This window comes from Furipterus horrens, unplaced genomic scaffold, assembly GCF_987537825.1.
Source record: "Furipterus horrens unplaced genomic scaffold, mFurHor1.1.pri manual_scaffold_3, whole genome shotgun sequence".
Lineage (NCBI taxonomy): Eukaryota > Metazoa > Chordata > Mammalia > Chiroptera > Furipteridae > Furipterus > Furipterus horrens.
In genome coordinates, this window is record NW_028327173.1 from 203839834 (window position 1) to 203854363 (window position 14530).

The window sequence follows — 14530 nt, forward strand, 5'->3', positions numbered from 1 at the left end:
GCACCAAATGCAAGACTAAGGCCAAGTCCTGGCCACCACTCATTACTCAGATCAGACCCTGTCCTGTGTTCCTGAATATGCTATTCTAAAATAGCCAGCCTTCCTGTGACAGAAGCCGGGCCTGTCATTCTGAGATAAGAGGGAAAACAGTCTTTGAGCGGAAGAGTCTGTGAGGTCAGGCAAGAGACAGCTGAGGAGCAAAAGCATCCCTGGCCCCAGAGCTCCTCAGCAGTCCTACCAGGAGGTGTAACGGTGACTACTGAGGTGACCCACCCGGCAGCTCTTCGAGTCTGAGCTCCCCCTTAGTTGCTGGCTGCAGCTAAGCCTCCCTGGGAAGCCTACCCCAGGGTAGGAGCCAGCAAACTTTTTCTATAAGAGGCTGGACAGTCAATAGTTCCAGCTTTGCAGGTCATGTCATCCCTTGTCACAACATTCCAACTCTCCCACTGGGTCACAAAAGCAGCCAGAGACAATACGTAAACCTACAGCCGTGGCAATGTTGCAATAAAACAAGAGGTCTCTTGGTCCGCCCTAGGGAGCGGGTGCCCTCTGCCCACAGGGCAGGTACAGCCAGGTTGGTTTTATCATCTTTCACCGACAATCATTAAACGGGCTCCCTGGTGTGCACACCAGTCCCTTCTGAGGGTGGTTCATGTGACTTAATCCCGAAGAGGCTCATTCCTCTGGGGACACTCGGTGGTGTGTGACTTCTTCCCTTTATATTCAGGGACAAAAGGAAAAGTACTAGAATCCAGTGGCTGAACTTACTGTGAAACAGACTGAACACTAGCAGCTGAACTGTCTAAATTAGCAAACGACTGGAAAAGCACCACCAGGCTGAGTTTAGAAATTCAAGTTCATCTTTCATTCTTCTACTGACGTGCTAGCAAGTCACTCCTCTGCAAGGGATGTGCCTTAGAAGTACAGTGACAGTTTTACAGGTAACATTTGGTGATGGCTCTCCTCTATCATTTTGTTTTGTTTTGTTCTGTTTTCTTATAAACAGAGTATGATTCCTCGAACACAATGGCAAGTTAAAAGCCTCACAGTATGAGTGACTGGAAAGTGCCACTTAAAAAACAGGCGTACTAATACTATTTTGGAAGGCACATAGGGGCCTGGGGAGGAGACGAGAGTGAAAGCACTATAATCATTCCATTACCTTCAACAGTAAACCATTCTCAGAGGTGCTGGCCTCAGACGGCCATTTCCTCCTGCTCAGCAATCTTCTCGGCAAAGTCACAAATAATCCTGCAGCATGCCTATGATTCTCGTTTCAGCGAAGGGAAGAAGTCACGAAGAAAAGGCAATGACCCCTGCTAAACTAGCCCTTTGTGAATGCTGTTGCCGGTCTACCCACCCATCCATGCAACAGACAGGGCCTGACCACCCCCACCAGGGGCTCACAGGCACCAAAGAGGGAGCCAGATGAACAAAACCCTTGACCGAGCTGACCTTCCAGTGGGAAGGGCCGGGCCACTGAAATACACAGCTTGTCAGTTGGTGATGAGTGCTGGGGCCAACGTGAGGCAGGAGAGGGAGTCCCAGGAGGAGTAGGAGTGCGACGTATCATATTCAAAAAGGGAAGGTTTTAACGTGGTGAAGAGCCGCCCCTTTGTAACAGCAAAAAACACCAGAAGCAACATTAACAGCCATGTGGAATCGTTGTGGTACATCCTTATAAAGGACACTGTGAGGCCTTTAAAAAGAATAAGGCAGATCTCAACGTGCCAAGAGTGGAAAGATCTCCAAGGGGTACCGTTAGGAGATGCATCTTTAGTCTGCTAAACATCTGCAGGGAGAAACGAGAGTGGACACTCTAACCAGAGAAGAGGAGCAAGTCTCCCCAAGGACACGGTGGGAGAGTGGGATAGCTGGGCTGGCTGCTATGAGGAGCCTCACCGGAGCCTCACAGCAGCCGGGGCCAGTCTCCTAACGCCCTTCAGGCAGCTGAGAGAACTGAGGCTCGGTGCTAGAGAAACTAGCATTGCTAGAAGGTGACACAGAACTGACTCCAAAGGTGGCTTTTTTCTACTGTGTCATCTCGCTTGTCATAAAAGAGTTGTTTACGTGAACGTCTGGGAGGCCCTGTTACCACAGATGGGGACGCTACACCCCAAACCTGGGGCCCAATCACAGGGCGGGACTCTGTGCATCCTCCGGCAGACAGACACCCACAGTCTTCTTGACCACCCTACTATGCTAAGGCACTCGTGGGCAAAGAGAAGCTGATCCAAAGTCAAGGTCAATGGACAAGCCCTTCCAAAAGATTTCCACCAGCATCCAATGACAAATCCTCTGCTGTCTCCACTTGGTCCGGTGACCCTCTCAGGTTACCAGGCTACACTAGGTCAGTGGTTCAACTGAAGGATTCTGCTTGACTTCAAGAGTGTACCATCAAGTGGGGTTCAATCCATTTGGGAGGTTTGGAGCAGAGTGTCCATTTGAGATAAATTATCACCAAGGATATAAGAAATAAGGCCATGGTCACATGACCTCTCTATAGCAGAGGCAAGTTCAAACCCAGGTCTGACATCAAATCCCACATCTTAACCACCGTTGGCTATGACGTCACTGCCTGATCTGATTTGCTACCGGCTCTGGGTTAGAAACAGCAAACCATCAAAGCCAGGCTAGACAATGACATCTGAAGAGCCTTCCAAACCTGAAGGTTTTTTATCCTACTCTCTGCTCTCCAGAAGTTTACACTAAAATCATGCAAGTGGTGCCTGGCTGAAACAGAACATGTGACAAGGACCTTCTCCTTGACCAAATTTGAGTCAAGCTCCTCTCAAGTCCTCTTCCCGACTTAAGCTTTGGCCTGCTGAGCCCAGTTGCAGCAAAAATCCCATGAGAATCCCCCACCTCTGATATCCAATCAAGATCCTCTTTGTAACTTTCCAGTCACTGACCCTCTCACCTAGCCCTCAAGTCCCAGACTTCCTTGCTGTATTCAGTTAAGCTCAGTCCTATACCAGAGTCGCTCTCCTCTAATGAAATAGCTAAAATACAATAAAAACCCCTCTTGCTACCTGGCTGGTGTGGCTCAGGGGGTTGAACGCCAGCCTGCAAGCCAAGGGGTCATAAGTTCGATTCCCAGTTGGGGTCCATGCCTGGATTGGGGTCAGGGTCCCTGGTTGGGGGCATGTGAGAGGCCACAGATGTCTCTCTCACGTCAACGTTTCTTTCCCTTTCTCCTCCTACACTTCTCTCTAAAAATAAATAAAATCTTTATTTAAAAAAACAACAAAAAAAACCTCTTGCTGTTTTTAACGAGTGTCCAATGCAGTTTCTCTTTTAACACAGGACTCAGAAGATCTAGGAGCCTCTCCTAGATTTGCCCACCTGTGAGATGAGATGGTAAAACTAAATTATTGAGAGAATATTCAGTTCTCAAATCCTCTGATTTCCTGTTTAAAAAATGGGATTAAAATCCAACCAGATCTTGCCTCAATTCTCAAATGAAGAAGGCATTTTGTTCAGAAATAATCAATTTTTTCCTATAGGAAAAATTTATGATTCAATAGCAAATTAGATTCTAGATTCAAACATGTCCTTCTAGGGCATCTAATGTCTAAAAATTCTATGGAAATTTTTTTACAACTCTGTAAACCGTGGATAACAAATTTGTCATTATCCACGGTTTACAGAGTTGTAAAAAGATATTCAAATATCTCTGTACTTTGGAAACTCCTCACTAAGAACTGGTTGTAACACCTCACTAAGTTTCTTCATTAATGAGTTAAATATAACCTTTAACACTAGTTCATTTTTATATCTGTACAGTGTGATGACTTTACTGTTTTGTGATTTTTTTTTTCACGACATCCTTTAGTTTCTCTACTCCTACACTTTAAATAATAGACTTCATCATGTGGTAGACAGATGTCACCCCTACTCCCAAAGCTGTCCACCCGAAATCCCACATTTGTAACTGTATTACTTTACATGGCAATGGAGACTCATCAGATGTTGACTTCCACCTTTTTAAAAAATATTATCTTTTAACATTATAAAACGTATACCCAACTAATTGTATTTCAAAACAGACACAGTCAAAAATTCATTTTTAAATCTAACGATGAGAAGAGTTTAGAAATCTAGCAAAGTAAAATTGACCAGTGGTTTATGGTTTTTCCATATTTTTATTTTCTCTGCTTATTTGGCACTTGAATTTCTTTTCCCCGAATGACTATTTTTGAAACCTAGTATCAATGTAGTTTGTAGTCTTCTCCCCAAATGACTTTTATAGCTAGGTGTTTGTTAATTAAGTTAAATTTTATTCCAATTTGTTTCAAGAAATTGAAGGGTAGATACCAAACTACAGAATGTACAAAATATCACACAAAACACCTGTTACTTATCACTCAGGCCATCAATTGTTAATATTTTTAAAATCTGTTGTCTCTTTCTCCATAAAACAAAACATTACAGACAGAAAATTTTCCCTATGTCCTCTCCCATTCTCCTCACACAAAGTAACCACTTTGGGAAGTTAGCATTTCTTTTACTATATGTTTTAAAAACATATCAACTTCAAATGGCCATTCAGGCTATTTCAATCTTTTTACCATTATAAACTATGTTGCAATAAACATCCTAATACTCCTCTCCTTGTATACAAACGTCTGTCTAGGATACTTTCCAGAAGTGGAACACTGGGTCTTAAGAAATACTCCTTCTGCTGGTAGCTAGTGTTCTAAGGTACACTTCCACTAGAAGTGAACGCTTCCCTCAAATACCTATCATCTCTTGATAGTATCACATTTATCATTTATTTTTAATTTGAAACGGTTTTTATTCTACACTAACTGCTGGCAAATACTAGGTTTGTCTCTAGCCTTCCCTCTGGTCTACCTATTTTGTGCCCTGTCCCTTTCCCAGGGCTGCACTGCAAATACAGGACAGAACAATGACACACACACCCCACCACCTTCACAAAGGTGGGCTTTTCCCACTACACAGAGTTGCTAAGTGCCCGAGGAATGGAGCAGGTCCATAGGTCAGTCTTCATCGGAGTCATGGGGGCCCACGTACTCGCAGACGGCATCGTAGTGAAGCTCCACCAGCCGATCCTCTCTCTGTAGGTGAACCACAGCCTGGCTCTGCTCTCTGTCCTGGCCCAGCAGATGGCCCACCCTTCCAGCCTGTGGCCCCAGCACCACCATCACCCGGCTGCCCTGGACCTTGGGGACAAGTGTCTCCAGCATGCCTTCTCTGACACCTTCCAGGACCTGGCCATCATCTGTCCGACATACACAGGTATCCGGACTCAGGACATCCTCAACTGTCACCTTGGTGTTGTAATACTGGCCGCCCTTGCGCAGTCTGTCCACAAACCGCACACGCAGGTCCCTGTGCAGCCAGTGCTGACTCTCGGCGGTCGCCTTCCTACTCTGGGATGGAGGCTCCTCTTGTCTGTCCGGAAGGTGTTTCCTCTTCTTCTCTTCCGCTCCCCGCCGGGTGGGGAGGTCTTGATCCTGGAAGGCCTTCCTCGATGAGGCTGTTCTGTACTGTTGCCCTGAAGAAGCTGTGCTCACCTGGCCGAGATCGAAGGAGTTCTTGTCCAATTCCTGCTGGGAGACAGGCCACAGGCGGTACTCACTAACAGTCACCACGCGGCTCCCCATGGCCAAACGAACCACAGCCCGAACGTTGTCAGGATCAAGGCCCTCCACCTTCCCATAGAGGCCGCGGTAAGGGCCAGAAAGAACCACCACAGCTCCTCCAGGTACCAGTCCTCGAGGCTGGTCTTCCTTGTCATCCTCTTGCTCCTCCTCTGGCCTCCGCAGGTGGCAGAGGCGGGTGCTGGCCAGAGCCTGTGTCTCAGTCAGGTTGGCGCCCAGCCCTAACCCTTTAGGCCTCGGTGAGTTGACGGAGGGATCCACCACGCGGCTGAAGGTGCGGCCGATGCCCTGGCCAGGTTTCCAGCCCATGCCCCGCAACATGGCCAGCCCATAGGCTTCCACAGGGACTGCCTCGTAATCGGCCTCCTTGGGTGCTGTCTCAGCCCAGGGTTTGCCATCTGCCCCTTCCTCCTTGGGGGTGCAGCTCTTCTGGATCATGGGGATAGCAAGCGTGGGGTCGATACCCACATTCTCTTTCTCTTCCAGAGACTTCTTAGATTCCTCGATGACCTCCTTCACGGCCTGGGACAGCACCCCACCCACCACAGCCTCGGTACCTGTGGGTGGGCCAGGGGCCTGGGTTGCCTGCTGCCTTTGAGAGTCACTCTGGATCAATGGGATGATGAGATCTTTGGGGGCTTCTGAGGGATTAACATTCTGCAACTTCCTCCCTTCCTCAGTCTTTAAGAAATCCTTCTCTTCCGGGGCCGCACCCAGGCTGCCCCCTGGGTCCACCAGCCGTCTCTGGGCAGCTGTGCGAGTGAAACTGAACGAAACTGGGGCAGTGGAGGGTCCCATCGGCTGTAAAACACCCTCTTTGGTGTCCGCCATCTTGCCCTTCTTCAAACTTTATTATTTCTAATCTGATGGGATATAAAGTAACCTAATTATGGGTCTAATTTGCATTTCCTGGGTTACAAGGGTCTTACATGTTTAATCATTCCAATTTCAACCCTTTGATATGTGTGACCATTTCCCCACCATAAACTGGGATTCAATTACAATCTACAAAGCAACTGCTGCAGTTAAAAAAAAAAAAAAAAGAAGCTGGGCATTTCCTCAATAGTCATGGCTTCAAAAATTCAAGGGACCAAATTCTCTTCAATGTATTTTTACTGAACAATACTGGGTACCAGGTCACAACTCCTCCTCTCCTGTTCCTTCCCTCAGCTACTCTCCTGGGAATTATTGCCAATGAGCTCCCCAGGGTGGCTGCTCCCTGTGCCATACTTTTCTACAGGACAGAGTATCTAAGATACGCATTTACTGAATTCAGCTTTCAGGACCAAATCCAAATCTCTAAGAGCGGCACAGCAGCCTCTATTCTCCCGGATCACGGAATCCACCCCCCACATGAAATCCCTTGCTCCAGGCTCCAGGACTCCACCTCCAAAATCGGGGCTCTTTTCAGGCCTTCCCCTTGCTGTTTTCCAGGTGAAACATCCTTCTTCATCTCACTAGCTCCTGCCCATCCCCCAAGCTCCCTTCAAGCATCCCGTTCTCAGCCAAGTTCTACCGCTTCCCATAGGGTTTAATGCTGCCCATAACACTGGAGTGGTTCCCTGTAGACTAACTCGCCCCTTTGCGAAATAATCTCAGCTCAAGAAGCTTACTAAGTAAGGCTCCATAAATGTTTGCTAACTAATGCAGCCCGACAGGAGAGTTGGGCTACTCCACTCACCACTACACACCACAAGGCAAATCTTTATTTATTTTCATCTATAAAACGAAGCACTTAACACCAAGCCCCTTCTTCCAGCCCCCAGATCCTACAATTCTTGCCGTGGAATAACCTATGTAGGTATAAGCTCAGCTCTGAAAGTGCGGGCAGAGGACCAACGCCAGCGAACTTTCACTTCGGTGGCTGATGTCTATCACCCTGTAATTCCCACCAGCTCGGCCTGTGATGCCTAGGGCTTCCCTGACTTCTCAGGAGGGAGTTTCTATGAAGCTTGGGGCATTTTTGTTGGTGTCCTTAACAACCTTTCCCCTTAGGTTCCTACGGAGAACTGGCTGGGAAAAAACAAAGGTGCCATCTTCCACACTGTTCCTGGACCGTAAAGGTCGAAACCAAGCCCCAGCCCCTGCCCGGCCTTCCCCGGCTGCGGGACCTCAGCAAACGCCCCGTCCTCTCGCGCCTGGTCCTCGCCGCTCTCGGAGGTGGAGCCTAGGCCTCCAACCAGCGCACGCACAGCAGAGAGCCCACCAGCAGCAGCAGCAGCGCCCCCCTGCCCCCACCGGATGGCGGGCAGCGGAGGGCACAGGGTTTTCCCTAGGGATGCGTCGTTTCCCGAAATTCTCTTTCGCAGGCGGAGAAACGATTACTCAGAGAGGGCCGGTGGGATTGAAGAGCCCGGCCGTGAGACCCAGAGCCTCGGCAGACGCGCGGCCCCGGCCCCGGACGTTACCTGCGGCGGGTGACCACGGCGGCGACGGCGGCGGCGGCGGCAGGACCGTGGGAACTCCTCGCGACGCGCAGCCTCAGAGGTGCTGCCGCCCTGTGTCCGCCCTGCAGTGATTGCGGTGCTGCGCCCTCCGACTCCCTTTTGAGGGCCGACTGTGCCGCGCTGATTGGTGCAGCTTTGGGGCGGGGCGTCTGCAAAAGCCAATGGGACGTGGGCAGGAGGCCCGTGCGCTATAGCGACTACCAGTCCCGGCGTGCAACCTGCCGGGGCTTAAATGCCCAGGGGCCTGGGGAACGTGGGGAGGCGGGTCCCCTATAAACTAGGGTCACAAATCCAGGGGTTTGGGGGAACCAGAGGCTTAGTAATTCCAGAAACGGCCACGAAAGGATCAAAACCAGCGCACAGAATATTTTCATCCATTGGTTTCTAAACTTGGCTGCACGCTGGAATAACCTAGGGAAACTTCAAAAATACACTGCTGCCCACGACCCCATCACCCGGACGTAGCGGTGAACTCAGCGGTCTGTGTGGGGCCTCGGTTTTGGAATCCTTAAAGATTCCCCAGTGTTTCGGGTGACCACCCTATGAGAGCTGGGCACTGTTACTGTCAGATAAGCACTGTTATTGTCATCCTGGCTTGACAGGGCCATAGGGGGTTCATTTTTTTCTGAAAGTCACATACCCCTGAAGTGGCAGAGCCAGACTCCTCCGATCCAGGAGTCTAGTTCCAGAATTCCGTGCTCTTAATCTCTATGCATTGCTATTTCTCAAATGTTTGGTATTATCTCACAGGGAACTGGAGAGAAAAATAAAATACATAAAGTGCCATGTGGCAGAGCATAAGTTGAATTGAAAGGAATTAATGTGAGAGGGAGTAAGTGCAATTCTGCTCAAGAACATCAAGGGCAAGATCTAGGACTCCATCCATCCGTTGTCTCACCTGATCTTTTATAATTTTTTTTTATAGCTGTCGAGGAAAGAACGTCCAGCCTAAGAAACAGTCTTATAAGAATTTATTTGAGCCAAACTGATGACAATTGCCCAGAAGCAAACTCTCAAGAGATTGAGAAAATGCTCGGGAGAAGGGTAGTTTTGCAGCTTACTTTATACATTAGAATCAAAGCAGGAGACCTAAGGCGGGTTCCATGAGATTCTTTGGTGGTAGATTAGGGAGGCAGGACAAAGCAAAACGGGGAAGTCTCTGAGACTGGATAAAGAACAAAACAGAGACGTACAGCCTTGTTTTACGTTGGTGGGTGTACGATAACATTTACAGCGCACAGAGATGGGATTTGGGCAACAAGGAAACAAGGAGGGGCTCTGCGGTCTGTGCTCTGCTGGGAAGTTGTGCCCTGAGGGGTCTGGAAAAAGGCAATTACTCGACATTCCAAAGGTATGTTATCTTTTCTTTTTCCTTTTTGTAGTTTGCCATTACCATTTATCCCCCTCCTACCCTCTTCTGCCTCCACCCACTCCCCTCCTTCCCTCAATCCCCACCCCGCTGTCCATGTCCATGAGTTTTCTTCTTTGCTCTATCCCTCCACTCCCAAACCCCCCACCCAGAGCCGTCAGCCTGCGCTCTGTCTAGGAGTCTGTCTCTATTTTGCTTGTTAGTTCAGTTCGTTCATTAGCTTCCACATATGAAACAATCATATGATATTTGTCTAGAATTCTCTGGCTGGCTTATTTCACTTAACATGATGTTCTTCAGGTCCATCCATGCTTTCGCAAAGGGTAAAATTTTCTTCTTTTTTACAGCCAAGCAGTATTCCATTGTGTAAATGTGCCATAGGTGTTCCATCCACTCATCTACATGGACACTTGGGCTACTTTCAAATCTTGACAATTGTAAATAATGCTGCAATGAACATAAGGGTGCATATATTCTTTCCAATTAGTGTTTTGTGTTTCTTTGCATAAATTCCTAGAAGTGGGATCACTGGGTCAAAAGGCAGTTTCTTTCTTTTTTTTTTTTTTTTTTTAAGTGTAAAGGGATTTTTTATTATCTGTAATATAGGCACAATTATTTAAAGTTAATAAATTTTTATTTAAGGAATTTCACGTGTTCTAAATCCTTCCACTGCCTTAGTTCCTCCTGAGTTTGAGTCTTAATCCTCTTTTTTGCTCAATCCAGCTGCCATGACAGTTGGTCCTATATAACAAGAATAGAGATGATCATGTGATCACAAACTGTTTGGTCACTAGCAACCTAGAAGGATTAGCTAGACAAAGGATATCTGGAAGATTCCAGAAATCTAAGACAGCTATTATAAAAATCTCACTGATTACCAATGGCTATCACAAAGTCACATACAGCTTGTGTTATATGTACATTGGACAGTGCTGATAACGTTTAATAAAATGTTCCCAAAAGGTTGAATGCTAGCAACATAGCAGAAAGAAAACCTAGTGGGAAAATGTTTTGTGGTCATGTCCACAGCAAATGCCATTTTTAATTTTTCGAGATAACTCCATACTCCTTTCCACGGTGGTTGCACCAGTCTGCATTCCCACCAACAGTGCACGAGGGTTCCCCTTTCTCTACATCCTCGCCAGCACTTCTTGTTTGTTGATTTATTGATGATGGCCGTTCTGACACGTGTGAGGTGATATCTTATTGTGATTTTAAATCCTCATTTCTCCAATGAGTAGCGATGTTGAGCATCTTTTCATGTCTATTGGCCATCCGTATATTCTCTTTGAAGAAGTGTCTATTCAGGTCCTTTGCCCATTTTTTAGTTGGATTGTTTGGTTTTCCAGGGTTGAGTTTTATAAGTTCTTTATAGATTTTGGATAGTAACCAAATGTATCAGATGTATTGGTGAATATGTTCTCTCATCCAGTGGGTTGTCTTTTTATTTTGTTAATGGTTTCCTTTGCTGTGTAAAAACTTTTCAGTTTGATGTAGTCCCATTTGTTTATTATTTCTTTTGTTTCCCTTGCCTGAGAAGATAACATCTGAAAAAAATATTGCTGAAAGCAATGTCCAAGATTTTACTGCCTGTATTTCTAGGATTTTTATGGCTTTTAGTCTAACATGTAAATCTTTAATCCATTTTGAGTTTATTCTTGTGTGTGGCATAAGAAGGCGGTCTAGTTTCGTTTTTCTGCATGTATCTTTCCAGTTTTCCCAACACCATTTATTGAATAAACTGTCTTTAGCCCATTGTATATCCTTGCTTCCTCTGTCAAATATTAACTGACTATAAAGACATGAGTTTATTTCTGGACTCTCTCTTCTGTTCCATTGATCTATGTGTCTGTTCTTATGCCAGTACCACGCTGTTTTGATTATTATGGTCTTATAGTATAGTTTCATACTAGGTAGCATGTTTCCTCCAACTTTATTCTTCTTTCTCAAGATTGCTGTTGCTACTCGGGGGAATGCTGGGAGAACTCAGGTGTTAAAGAGTTTGGCCTTAATATAGGTCTAAGTGATTAAAGCTGTGGCTAAAGAGTTAAAGATTTTAGCCTTAACTGATAGGCTTAGGTGATGACTACGTATCACCAAACCTTTGCCTAGAGGGTGGTGGCAGGCAGCAGGACCGCACTTGCTATTCGGTAACACCCCCAGCAGAATTGTCACAAGAAGTCAATCTGGGACTCTTACTACCATACAGTGCAACCAGAGGTTGGTGAGGCTCATGCCAGATACGAATAAGTGATATCACAATAATGTGGCAGAGATAAGAGCATAGAGGAGCCATTTCAGATTCGAAGTCTAATATTGGGAGAGTACGCGAGCGATTAAGATGGTGGAGGTGAGGAGCGCTGGAGGGAGGCAAGAGCCTTGGGCTCGGTGTATGTGTGGGCCTCACGGGTCCGGAGGTGGTGCTGTGTCAGCATGTGGCCCTTCCCTTTGCACACATACGAAGGACTTCACGGTTTCCTCTCACTGCCCAGCCCCTCTACATTGTTGGCTGGAAGTGCCACTTTGAGAAAGGACACCTGCCCATTCTGACAGATAAGACTAAAGATCAGATTGTAGGAAAAGAAGAACAGAAGCAAGGTCTTAAAGATTTGTATTCCAGGTGCTTCATCTCTTTGGAAGACATGAGCCTGAAATAGCTAGCAGCATGGTTCTTACAAGATCTCTGACTCCCGTGCAAGTTACTTGGGCAAGTGGACCCTGTCCTGAGACAGGTGGGAGGGAAAACCCCGGTCACGGTATTTTCTCTAGTGATAAATGAGATGTGGAAATGAAGAGTGACCCGTCCCGCAGGTCGAGCAACGAGGACCCTAGAGGGGGAGTGAGGATGAGAAAGGGGCAAGAGGCACAAAGAATGGAGACAAGACAGTGCTCTGATCAAGTCTCGTTTATTCTTAGTAAAAACAGCATTCTTATAGCTCAGGAGAGGAGGAATTTTTCACTAGGGAGGAGCGGAGCTGCAGCTGGGGCGTTATCTTGACAGATAAGAGTTACGATGAAGGACAGCAACTCCCAAGAAGAGAAAGAGGGAAGTTGCCCTTAATTAGGAGCAGACAACTGTTATGGGATAATGAGGCCATGCCAAGCAGAACTTTAGGATGCCGGTCAGCAAGACTTTAGCCGAGGAACATTTTAGTTCCCCACAGAAGAGAAAAGGAAGCATACCAAATGGATGACGTCAGGCAAAAGACGACATGGCCCAGAATTTCAGTGTGTGGTATATCAGTATGTGAAACAGGGTCTCACATTTGTGGGGCAGGGAAGCAGACCATGGTGAATACATGGCTAAAAATGGTGGGAGGCGACAAGCAATAGCAGTCACAGACGATAACTTATTTCTGGGTGACCGGACAAAAGAGAAGGTACAGTATAGAGTGGTCCATGCTTCTTTGGCCGGTGTTTGGTACAGTCTTGTTTCCAAATTATATACACTATAGTCTTTGCAGTTTCTAAGGACAATAATGAAACTATTCTTTCATATAGAAAAAACACTATACAGCCGCATGAGCCGGGGAGAGTGTGAAAACGCAGGTTGGGTTTAGAGCGGGGTTTCTCACCTCAGCATGGCTGACATTTGGGGCCGGGTAATTCTTTGTCGCGTGTGAAAGGGCTGTGGTCGCCACGGAGCCAGGGCAGGGGGTCGTTCATCAGCGCAGCTGGTCCTGATGGCGGCCATGGCTTCGCCCCACCTGATTTTGCTGCTTTTCCGAGCCCAGAGCAAACACACACAACTGAGGCCTAGATGTTACCTCTAGGGCTTAATGTTTCAGGGAGTGGTCGGGCAAGGGCTTGTATGGGGGTCGTTTGGGGCTCTTCTCCGGCCCCCTTGTCGCTCCTCTAAGGAGATCTAAACCGCATGAAGAAGGACATGGCAGCAGAGGAAAGGTCAGGGGAGGGTCCAAACCGCATGGCCAGTGATATGAAAGGTTACGGGGTCCAGTGATATGAAAGGCTAGGGAAGGAAAGGTCACCCTGGGGGTGAGGTCTCACCCTACACTTGTCCATTGCTCTGCACCTAGGGCTTTGCACCCTCATGACCTTCTATAACTGGCCTAACTGCCTACGACAACTTCGCCTCTGTGTGCTTCGCAGGGTTATTGTAAAAATCAAATGAATTAATACATGTAATAAAAACACAGGCTATTTACCGAGCGCAGGCTAAGTGCTGTGTACTAGCCCAAGACCCTGGGGTCGTTACAGTCCATTCTCCCCAGCACAAGCAAAGCGAACTTGTTTTTAACATGTAATTACTCCAAGTGTAGTACAATATGTTAAAAAAAATTTTAATCAAGTAAATTTAAAGACCTAATTGGCTTTTTAAAGTGATTCATGAATCGAGAAACATCCCATCTACCAACTAGAAGGGCTCTCTGTCCTTGCTGGTGTGGCTCAGTGGGTTGGGTGCCGGCCTGTGAACTGAAAGGCCACTGGTTTGATTCCCAGTCAGGGCACGTGCCTGGGTTACAGGCCAGGTCCCCTTTTGGGGGGGCATGTGAGAGGCAACTCAAGGTTTCCCTCCCTCTTTCTCCCTCCCTTCCCCTCTCTAAAAATAAATAAATAAAATCTTTAAAAAAAAATAAAAAGAAGGCCTCTCTGAGGGGTTATACAAAGTGGGAGGTTTTTATAGAAAGCAGGGTGGGGCAAGGGAGCTATTCGTGAAAGACAATAAAGGATTATTTTTTCTAATTTTTAATTTATTTTTATTGGGGTGACATTGGTTAATAAAATTATATAGGTTTCAGATATATATTTTTTTTAAAGATTTTATTTAGTTATTTTTTTAGAGAAACGAGAGGGAGGAGAAAGAGAGGGAGAGAGACATCAAAATGTGGTTGCTTCTCATGCACCCCCAACTGGGGACCTGGCCCGCAACCCAGGCATGTACCCTGACTGGGAATCGAACCGGCAACCCTTTGGTTCACAGGCCAGGACTCAATCCACTGACCCACACCAGTCAGGACTACAAGACATTTTAAGATGACTTTCCATGTAGTATTTTGCAAAACAAATCAGGCCATGCTAGGAAGACAGGAACTGCCACAGATCCGTTCCCTAGCAGCAAAGCCAGA

At 46.8% G+C, this 14530-nt stretch overlaps 2 pseudogenes across 1 annotated transcript; both read right to left on the reverse strand.

Moving 5' to 3' along the window:
- Positions 1 to 4148: 4148 nt before the first annotated feature.
- On the reverse strand, positions 4149 to 8178 carry LOC150017185 (G-patch domain and KOW motifs-containing protein pseudogene; annotated as a pseudogene). Its single transcript, XR_016510096.1, has 2 exons — positions 8036 to 8178; positions 4149 to 6490 (listed from the first exon to the last, which is right to left on the reverse strand). The product of XR_016510096.1 is annotated as a G-patch domain and KOW motifs-containing protein pseudogene (transcript).
- Positions 8179 to 10391: 2213 nt separating this feature from the next.
- Positions 10392 to 10504, reverse strand: LOC150017186 (small nucleolar RNA SNORA32; annotated as a pseudogene).
- Between the last annotated feature and the right edge of the window lie 4026 nt (positions 10505 to 14530).